The following is a 10,844-nucleotide window of genomic DNA, read 5'->3' on the forward strand; positions in this document are numbered from 1 at the left end:
GCCTGGCTCCCTGCCTCAGCTCCTTTTTTAAGTTGGTGTTCCAGTCGTCTGTGGAAGAGGCGCCTGGATCTGTTTGTTTTCCCCTGCGGCCACTCACTGCACTGGCTTAAACAGCGGCACTGAGGTTTGTGGCGCCTTTTTTTTTTTTTTTTTGCCCTGGAATCTACTGTCCTGGTTCTCTGCTCAGTCCCCTTTTTAAACAGACGAATGGGTGACTTCCCGTGGCTCCAATCGCCAGCCAAAAGGGCACCCTGACCGGTGTATTTTGTATGGAGAACCGATGCTCCGGGGCGCTGACAAAGCACCCGCAGGGGGCAAAGCAGCCGCGCTGGCCGAAACAGCCGCGCTGGTGGAGCTCCTCTGCCTGGGAATTTCCTAGTCTGTGGGCAATAAAAATGCGGCGTCCTCTCACCCTCTGTGCTTTCACTGGGAGCAGCAATCCTGAGCTGTTCCTAAACGGCCATCTTGGATCCTCCCCTTCCCACATTTTCTTTATTCATTCATCTGTTCACGGCCACTTAGATTGCTTCCAAATCTTGGCTTTTGTGCATAGTGCTTCAAAAAACATGGGAGTGCAGGTATCTCTTCAATATCTTGATTTTCTTTCCTTTGGGTATATACTTAGGAATGGGATTGCTGGATTATGTGGTAGTTCTATTTTTAGATTTTTGAGGAACCTCCAAACTGTTCTCCATAGTGGTTGTACTGTTTCTCTGTCTTTTCACTGTCCAGATATATGTGATTGATTGATTGACCTGGCAACACCACTCTTGATTCTCTGCATTTTCAGCTTTCAGGGCACAGGCCCAGACTGCCAAATGCTTACTCACTCCCTTTCCACCCAACCTTTCCTCACTCTAGCAAGAACACAAAGGATTAGAGTGACTGCCTCCATTCATAAAACACTTTCTGAGCACCTTTTACATCCTCAGCATTTTCTTATTTACTTTGGGTAAGAAAATGATAAAGCATAGTCCTTGGTTGCAGTCTATTGACAGGGAGCAATACCTAAATCTTGGGAACTAGAAAGATAGGGCCTGTTCATTTGTATTTTAGATGAGTTCCTGAATTGAATGTGGTTCGTTTGTACTTTAGATGAATTCCAGAATTGAAGGTGGTTTAGTTGAATGTGGTTCATCATCATGACTTTAGATTGAGTTTATAACTTGACAAGGTTTTATCTTGCCAATAACTTCTCTGGCATAAGTTACTGATTTCGAGATCGTTTATTTTGATAGGTATTCTAGAATTCCTTTATTGCCTTTTGTAGTGTAAAATAAACCCTTTCAGTTTTAAAGTGATTTGATATGTCTTCCACTTGTAAGCATTTAATTCTTCAGTGTATACAGTGGATAATCTGGGGATTTTACTAAGACAAGAATGCTTGGAGCACTGATTTCTATTGGTTTCACTCAGTTTGTCCCTAAGAGGCAGAAGAAACATTGTAGCATGCTGAACAGAAAGACTGACCAGTAAGGAGTTTATTTTCATAAACGATTGTGAGTGTTTCACTATTAACTTCACTATTTTCTCAGAAACAGGACTTCATTAATATCTCAGAAATCCTAAAAAATATACCACAGCCTCAAAAACTTGGGCAAAGTACTCTGAGAAAAATTAATATAGATGATGCTTCTTGACTGAATTATCCAAATATCATAAAATGAGTATGCTATGGTTTGAATATTTTTGTTCCTAGTAAAATTCATGTTGAAACTTAATCCCTAGTGCAACAATATTGGGAGGTGTGGCTTTTGGGAGGTGACTGAGTCACAAGGGGAGAGCTCATCCTGGCTGGACTTGGGGCTAGAACTTGGCTTAATTGTGTCTGTGTCCTAAGACTTTGTAGAATACAGAATTTAAGAGTTATGGACTAGGATATTTGGCAGAAGAAATCTCTCAGGGTAAAGTATTGAGGGGGCTGTGTGGCTTCTCTTAACTGCTTATAGTAGAATATGAGAAGAGAAAAACAAATTAAAGATTGAATTTATAATCAAAAGGGAAGCAGAATGTAAATATTTAGAAAATTCTCAGCTTGGCTATGTAAAGAATTAAAAAATATATTCAGTGGAGAAAACCAAGAGTGTGGCCAAGCAATCATTTGATAAGGAGGTAAAAGCATGGAGAGAAAGGACCCAGGTGCTATGGGAGAATGACCCTGAAGGCACTTCAGAGATCTTTGAGGCTGCCATGCTCATGATAGGTCCATAGTGTCAGGGAATTGAGGACGGAACAGTTTCAATGGAGGGACTCAAGGAGCCTTTGGGACCTCAGGGCTCACTGCCCAGGGCTGCCTTAAGTCTCTGTGCCCCACATTCTGCCAATGCACTCTTCAACAACCCAAGCTCAGGTGGGCCCAGGTTCAACTCAGACTGTCACTCCAGAGGACATAAGGGGTGAGCAGCTGACCCTGCAGACATGCAGAGTGCAAGAGTAGTGGAAACATGGCTACCTCCACCTATATTTTAAAGGATGTTTTGGATAGCTTTGTGGCCCAAGCAGAGACTTGCCACAAAGGTGGAGCCACTACTGAGAGCCCCGATTAAGTCAGTGCTTAGTGGAGCTACAGGGATAGGGCTGCCCTCAAGACTCCAGACCTGTAGAGCCATAGTATGCAACACTAGCTTGGGAAAGAGTCAACACTAGCTTGACTATTGACTCAAGCAGATACTTGACTCTAACCCATGAGAGCTGCATCATGATGGTCTGTACCTAGCAAAGCCATGGGCACAGGGTCACCTGGAGCCTTGGAGGCCCAACCCTACCTGGTGTGTCCAGAAGGCAGTATGTGAAATCAAAGAAGATTGTTCTCCAGCCTTAAGATATAATGTTGTTTGTGCTGTTCAGCTTTAGAATTACTTGAGACCTGTTACTTCTTTCTTCCTTCTCTTTTTTGGAATAGGAATGTTTATCTAATATCTATCTCACCACTGTATTTTGGAAGCATATAACTTGTTTGATTTCACAGACTCACATCTGGAGGGAAATTCACCCCAGGATGAATTGTATCTTGAGTGTCACCCATATATTTGAATGAGACTTTGGATTTAGACTTTAAATTTGATGCTGGGATAAGACTTTTGAAGGCCAGTGGGATGGAATGAATGTATTTTGTATGTGAGGACATGAATTTTAGGAGGTAAGTGAGACCATGATATGATTTGAATGTTCTCATCTTCAAAATTCATGTTGAAACTTAATCCCTAATGCAATGGTGTTGGGAGGTATCACCTTTGGTAGGTGACTGACTCATGAATGCTCTGCCTTCATGAATGGGATTAGATGCTCTTATGAAAAGGACTTGATGGTGGAAGTTTATTTCCTTTTTCCCTTCTACTTTCTGCCACATGAACTCATAGCATTCCTCCCCTCTGGAGGATGAATGATCAAGGTACAGTCTTGGAAGCAGAGACTAGAACCTCATCATATAATAAACCTGCTGGTCCCTTGATCATGATATTCTCAGCCTCTAGAACTTTGAGAAATAAATTTATATTTATTATAAATTACTCATTCTCAGGTATTCTATATAATAGTACATACTTAGAATACAAATTCCATTTTTCACTCATAGGCATAGATAGGTACTGCTGTAAATACTGTAGTATTCAGAACTCTCTTATTATAGCATCTGGGGCTTAGATCAGTGGTTCTATTCCATTACTTCATCCAAAACTTGGCTCCATCCCAGATTAATTAAATCAAGATTTGGGGCAGGTAGAGGGGAGACCATTTGTATTTGATTCTAATGTGCAGCCGGGTTGAGACCTGTCACCCTGGGCCATCAGGATGTGATACTGTTTTTTGAGTGTCATTAAGTATAATCAAAGTCTGGTGTCAAGAGATGCCATAGACGTTCTGCAGTTCCATCGATATGCTTACCATGTCTAGAGATACAAAGGATTACTTTTCTTGTCCACATGCAGATTCGAGAAGACAAAGTCAGTATTCTGTGATAGAAAAGAACATTATAAGAGAATAGGCCATTGAAAAGCTATTATAAGGAAGACCAAGAAAGTCTATAACATCTCCTGACACCAGACTTTGATTATAGGATCTTTCTTTCAGCCAAAATAATAAAGTTGCATCATTCGTTAACTTTTGTTATGGGTTTGATTGTGTCTTCCCACAAAAATATATTGGAATCCTAGCCCCAAGTAACTCCACATGTGATCTTATAAGGGGATAGGGTTGTTAGAGAGGTAATCAAACAGACTTAGAGTACAAATCCCATTTTTCACTCATAGCCATAGATAGGTACTGTTGTAAAAACTGCAGTATTTAAAATGAGGTCAATTGGGGAGGACCCTAATCTAATATGACTGGTATTTTTTAAAAAAGGAGAAAAGTTGGACACAGACAGACATACACACAGAGAGAACACCTGTGAAGATTGGAGTTATGGACTTACCAGATGCCAGGCAATAGGCCTAAAACAGATCTTCCTTAGTTCCTTCGGAAGCAGTGTGGCCCTGACAACACCTTGATCTCAGACTTACAACCTCGAGAACTGTGAGACAATAAATATTTGTTATCTTAGCCACTCATTTTGTAGTACTTTGCTAAGTCAGCCTCAGCAAACTAATACAACTTCCCAGACTAAAGTATTTGCAAGTAACTTTTTACATTCTTGTATCTGTCACATTTTTAATAGATTACAAAGGGGAAAACATATGTTATCATATTACTGGTCCTCAGGAAGTGGCATTTGAGATTGGCCTTAAAGAATAAATGGGTGTTTAATAGGCAGAGAAGTTTGAGGGTAAGAAAGGGTGAGGAGAAGTTTGGAAGAATAGAATTTCAGGTCTCAGAAACAACAGAAACAAAGATATTTATAATAATTGGTGTAGAATGTATCCCAGAAACAGGATAGTACACTTTGTTTGGAATGTACATGTAAGCACAGGGGAGCAATGAGGGAAAATATTTTAAGTTTAAATTATTTTCACATTGACAGTGGCCTTGAATATCAGCCAGAGGATTTTGAGCTTAGCCTGGCACTTCACAGACCACAGGGAAATGATGGTTCTTGAGCAGGGGTGTTACACGTCAGAAGTGTGTTTGGAGAGGCACCTCTGGCAGCATGTCATGGGATGGATTCCTTATGAGGGGAAGACTGGAAACAGAGACTTTAGTTGAGAAGCAGTTGCAATAGCCAGGGCAAATGGCGATGGGGGTGATGGCAGTGGGAATGGAAAGAACAGGTAGTTTAAGAAGCATTACTGCAAAGGAAAAGAGATAGGCAGGAACTTCAGGCATATGTCAGGCTAATGTGAAATGTCCTTAGGTGGGATTCTCTTGCCTGTTACATCATACCTTTCTTTGCATGGGCATAAGGCTGATGTGCAGAGGCTCTTCAATTAGAAATGGAATCTGGATCCTGACTCACTGGTATCCAAGAGGGAAAACTCAAAATGGTCCATGTAGCATGGAGCATTTGAGGTGCATGACAAGAGCCATGGGGCTGTGTGACACCAGTCAAGTATCTGTGTTTAACACATCTGTATCATGGGGTGTGTAGAAACGGGAGCAAGAACATCTGTAATTTTCCACTTTTACCTAAAGGCATCTGCTTCATTGACCACTTAATGTAGTCAAGAGTCAACTGACATATGCCTTAAATATGATAATTTGAGTTATTTCTCCTCTACTCAAAATTGCCATTTGTTAATTGTCACACTGCAACCATCTTTTTACCACCTTCTCCTCCAGGCAAAATAAACCTACAGCAAATCATGATGATCCCCTTTAGAAGCACTGAAAAATCATGTGTCTCACAGGTGTCTAGACTTTTCTTTGTCTGTGGTGCATGATGGCTACCTAATCTGCTTAGGCAGCTCAGCATGCACAGGTAAGTTAGATGTAACAATGCCAACTGCATGGATTATAGTGTTCAACATCAGGTGACTCTTTCACTTCAAATTCTTTGTAAATGTGGACAATTCTGAAGCCCCAGAAGCAGTGTAATCCTCCGTGCTGGGGTACACAGGCTGAGCCAGCTCTAAGGCTGCCTGGTTTCCTCCTGCAGGCATTAGACATCACTCACCCTCCCTTCTTAGTCCTGTCCTGAGGACATAGTAGCTCTTTGCCTGTTGATAGAAAAGTCCAAGTGTGTGGAGCCCTGTATTATGGCATGCTGGGGGCTATGAGCTGCTGTTCTCTGTATTTACCATCACTGTAGGGAGGGCAGAAGTTTCCCTCAGGTACACTGTAAGGCAATCTGGAATTCTAGTTGCTTGCAGAGCTGAATTCTGCATCTGATCATGCAGATGCATAAGAATAGGACCTCAGCCTGTTCCTGCTGCCACTTTCATAAGCTAAAACATGCATCGATGAAGCATTTTTAAGTAAAAGTTCTTTGCACAAAGGATTAAGGATTTGATCATTATTGAGTTGATAATGTTCACTCTCTATTGTTTCTTAAAGATACAATGGAGAGTAGTCCCAAAGTAAAGAGTTCAGGAGTGATTACAGTTTGAATTCAGTGAACTAGGCATATATTTCCCCTTGTAGCAAACAATAGAATCTATCTGGTTACCTTGGGAGATGTAAATTTAACCACATATAACTGATTTATGGATAGAGAAGCAGAAGTAACTAGTTTAGAGAAGGGGAGGGAGAGACAGAAGAAGTGGGGCGGGTATCAGATATGCAGAGGAAAATGGATAAGAGAAAGAATACTTCTGGCCTCATGGTTTTTTGGTTCCAAATACATTGTGAATCTTTATTTCATCTTGGTCTTTGTATGCTAAGAGATACTCTTATGTTAAAATTTCTTCATTTTATTTTTGTTTTAGCTGTGTTAGCTAAAACTGTTTGCTGTTGTTTGTTGCAACTTCCTCAGTTTTTAGAAAATCACATTGCTCCAAACGAAGTCTCTCTTTCATTTGGTATTTTTAAGCATCAAAAATCTTTGTCCACTTTAGTTATTCGCAGTCTAAGCGTCTTAACAATTATGAGTGTTTTTTAGGATGGACCAAGCTAGTTTCTCCTAAAATACAATTATAGTCATCTTTTTACAATTCTCAGAAAAATGTGAGTTAATGAATGATCGCCTTCATTTTATGTTTTTCTCTCAAAAATTATTTCTCAAGCCATTGGAAATCGTAACCACTTGCCTGGTTTTGAATACTAGCAGATGACAAAATGACCAAGCTGAGAAATGTTAATAGGAAAACTGAGGAGCTGCCCCTTGCATTTAGCTTGCAGCTTGTTTTGGTAGACATGTAACAATAATTTCACATTGTGTGTATGTACTTATACACAGGTATATTTATATGTACACTAGCGTTTATCTATGTAAGTCTTATTTTCTACTACTAAGACAGATGCTAGTTTGTGTGTTAGAATATAACCGACCAATAGGCATTTTTGGCACCTGAAAAAGTTTGGAAGCCACTGCCTCAGATTAACTTAAGTCTCCTTTGTTTTTTTAGTTCTTACCTTTCCCAAGCACTGCAGTCATATGGGCCCCAATCTGTCTCTCCCACCACTGTTTTGTCACATGCTAGCTCGATTTCTAGCCTTTCACAATGGGAGTGTCCTTGTAACCCACACACTGGCATGGCACATGCATATTGTATATAGAGACTAGAGGGCCGGAATCTGCATGCATTTTTAATTGGGGAGAGGAGCCATTCCTCTCAATGACCCTGAGGGGTGGAAGACCAGATCTCAAGATCCATAGTGTGTATTTCTTTAAAGTTTGCGCAACCTTGCATCAGTCCCTGTGGAGAATACCTATTCATTAGATTGGTTCTTTGTCTGGCTTAGAGATGCTAGTGTTTTTTAAGTTAGGTCTGTGGATGGAGACAGGAATATATAATTAAATATAATAAAATTTTTGCATCAATTAAACCTTGGGCATGCTTGTTAAATGCTTTTCATAAAATGCTTATTAAACTTCTCATGAATGATGTTCTGATAATAGAAGATAATTTCTAGGTTTGTAGAATTCAAGACTAAGTTGATTTTTTCTTGCTATTCATTTGTTTTAATGAAGAGTGTCATGTCAGACCCCTACTAACTTCAGTAGGGAAGGTGCCAGGTTCAAGAGGCCAAAGAAGAGACCCAGAGCCAGTAAACAAGACATGGGGTTTATTGAGGAAAACTTACATACAGGTATGGTCCACCGGCAGTGGGCTGGATAGGAGAACTGTGTGGACCAGTGGCAGCAGGCTGAGCAGGAGAACGACAACCACTTGTGAAAAGCATGGAGTTTATATAGCATTTCACTTAGCACCCTCCCCCTAGAAACTTCCACCTAGCAACCTTCATTTAACTCAGACAAGAGGGCCTTGATCCATTGTAGGCCAGCATTCCATGGTATAAACTGGGTGTTCGGATGTTCCTCATGGATAAGGAATGAATCTCCGGGTTGGCTACTCCCAGATTGCTTAGTTTGGCACTCTGAACACACATTCAGGTATGTCTGCCATACAGGGTCATTCTCAGGCTATGCTTACGCTAATTTTTCAGGTGTGGGTACCATACAAAGAGGTAAATATTAATTAATGCGTCTCCCTTTTCACAAAAAACAACATTACTCATGTAGATAACTGGCAAGTTCAATATTAATGAAGCCTCTTTTTCCATGAATAAGGGAATCTGTCAGTTATAACTCGATTTGCTAAAATATCAGGAGATCCTGCTTTCCCTTGGGAAGGTCATTTATTTATTCATTCTAATTTGGCATTTAAAATGCTGTTATTTATTACATCTTCTTTATAGTTTTTGGGGTTTAGAAAAAAATCACATTACTCTAACCACATGTATACACATGTGACAAACCTGCATGTTCAGCACATGTAGCCCAGAACTTAATGTAAAATTTAAAGAATGAAAAAGAAAAAGAAAGATCACATTGCTCCAAATGGAGACCCTTTCTTTTATTTGGTATTTTTAAGCAGCAAAATCTTTGTCTTTAAAATTATCTTCCACAAAAGCCTCCCCATCTTAATATATTTGAGAAATGTGCTTTTTCTAGCTAATATGTTAGACAAACATGAAAGATTTTTATAAAATCTTTCTACTCAATGTTAATTTCTAGACATAAATTTATAGGATGTTGTTTTGCTTTGTAAATGTTTTTCTTTTTCTCTCACTCCTCATCCTTTTATTTCTGCTTCTTCCACTGCCTCTCTCCTAGTGAGCCTGTTTTTTTCTCTTTTGGCTGCTTTACGACCAAAGGGTCTCAGTAGTGATGGGAGGATGAGGGATAAGGATGGAGTTTATGCAAACCACTCAGGAAGTCATTTCCAAATAGTCATGCCTGAACCCATTTTCAAATATTTTGATTCAGTTGGTCTGGGGTGAGACCCAAACATATATAGTTTTTTAAAGCTCCCCAGGTGATTCTGATATTCTCCCTTGATTTGGAATCACTGCTTTAGTGACTACCTCTATGCTTTGTACATTGAGTCAGTATTTTCCCTCCCTTCGATTTTTATTACTGCAATTCACAGAACTATCCATACGCAGGCCTTATATAATTTGCATCATATATCTCTTAAATTTAATCCACCCAATACACCTCATTCATGTTAATTTTTATTTAAAAATTGGCTTTATTATGATTGCACAATTAATATGTCATAAAATTTTCAAAACACAAAAATATACAGTTGACACATCACTTATAGTCATATCCCCAGAAATAACCAGATCCAATTAGAATACTAGAAACCATTGTGGCTATTTAAAGCAGCAGAAACTTAATGCGGGGGATTCATTACAGCAGCCACGGAAGAGGATGAGGAGTTTACCAGGGCTTGATCAGGTTAGCCAGTGATTAGTGATACCAGGAAGCTGCTAAGCTCCTTAACTGAGGGAGGAAAGGAAGGGCAGGAACTCAGGGGCCAGGGCTACCAAGGAGTAGCTAGGAAGACATGCCAAGAAAATGATGTAGCTGTTGCTGAAGAAATCCAAAGCAAACAAGTAGGTGGAGATATACCCTGGCTTCTTTCCACCCACTCCTCAATCTTTTTTTTTTTTTAAATTTGTTTATTTCAATAGGTTTTTGAGGAACAGGTGGTGGTTGATTACATGAATAAGTTCTTCACTGCTGATCTCTGAGATTTTGGTGCACCCATCACCTAAGCAGTGTACACTGTACCCAGTGTGTAGAATATTATCCCTTGCCAGCCCCCACCCTTTCCCCCAAGTCCCCAAAGTCCAATGTATCAGTCTTATCCCTTTGCATCCTCATAGCTTAGTTCCCACATATAAGTGAGAATATATGATGTTTGGTTTTCCATTCCTGGGTTACTCCACTTAGAATAATAGTCTCCAGGCTGGGCGCAGTGGCTCACGCCTATAATCCCAACACTTTGGGAGGCTGAGGCCAGTGGATCATGAGGTCAGGAGTTCAAGACCAGCCTGACCAACATAGTGAAACTCATCTCTACTAAAAATACAAAAATTAGCCGGGCATGGTGGTGCACACCTGTAATCTCAGCTACTTAGGATGCTGAGGCAGGAGAATCTCTTGAACCCAGGAGGTGGAGGTTGCAGTGAGCCAAGATTGTGACACTGCACTCTAGCCTGGGCAACAGAGTGAGACTCTGTCTCAAAAAAAAAAAAAAAGTCTCCAATTCCATCCACGTTGCTGCAAATGCCATTACTTGGTTCCTTTTTATGGCTTTTTCCTTCCTTCCTTCCTTCCTTCCTTCCTTCCTTCCTTCCTTCCTTCTGTCCTTCCTCCTTCCCTCTCTTCGCCTCTCCTCTCCTCTCCTCTTCCTTCCTTCCTTCCCTTCTCCTCCTCCTCCTTCTTCTTCCTTCCTTCCCTCCCTCCCTCCCTCCCTCCCTCCCTCCCTCCTTTCTTTCCTTCCTTCCTTCCTTCCTTC

At 40.5% G+C, this 10,844-nt stretch overlaps 1 protein-coding gene across 23 annotated transcripts in view; it reads left to right on the forward strand.

Moving 5' to 3' along the window:
• MTERF1 (mitochondrial transcription termination factor 1) overlaps positions 1-10,844 on the forward strand; it is a 469,560-nt gene that overhangs the window by 348,927 nt on the left and 109,789 nt on the right. Inside the window, exon 6 of one of the 23 annotated variants that reach the window (XR_004261229.1) lies at positions 5,713-9,550. The exons of the other annotated variants lie outside the window; for them this stretch is intronic. The gene's annotated coding sequence lies outside the window, so the exon portion shown is untranslated. Of the gene's footprint in view, positions 1-5,712; positions 9,551-10,844 lie in introns of those variants that run through there. 23 annotated transcript variants of the gene reach the window in all.

This window comes from Sapajus apella, unplaced genomic scaffold, assembly GCF_009761245.1.
Source record: "Sapajus apella isolate SASKATOON/1434 unplaced genomic scaffold, GSC_monkey_1.0 scaffold81, whole genome shotgun sequence".
NCBI classification, from domain to species: domain Eukaryota; kingdom Metazoa; phylum Chordata; class Mammalia; order Primates; family Cebidae; genus Sapajus; species Sapajus apella.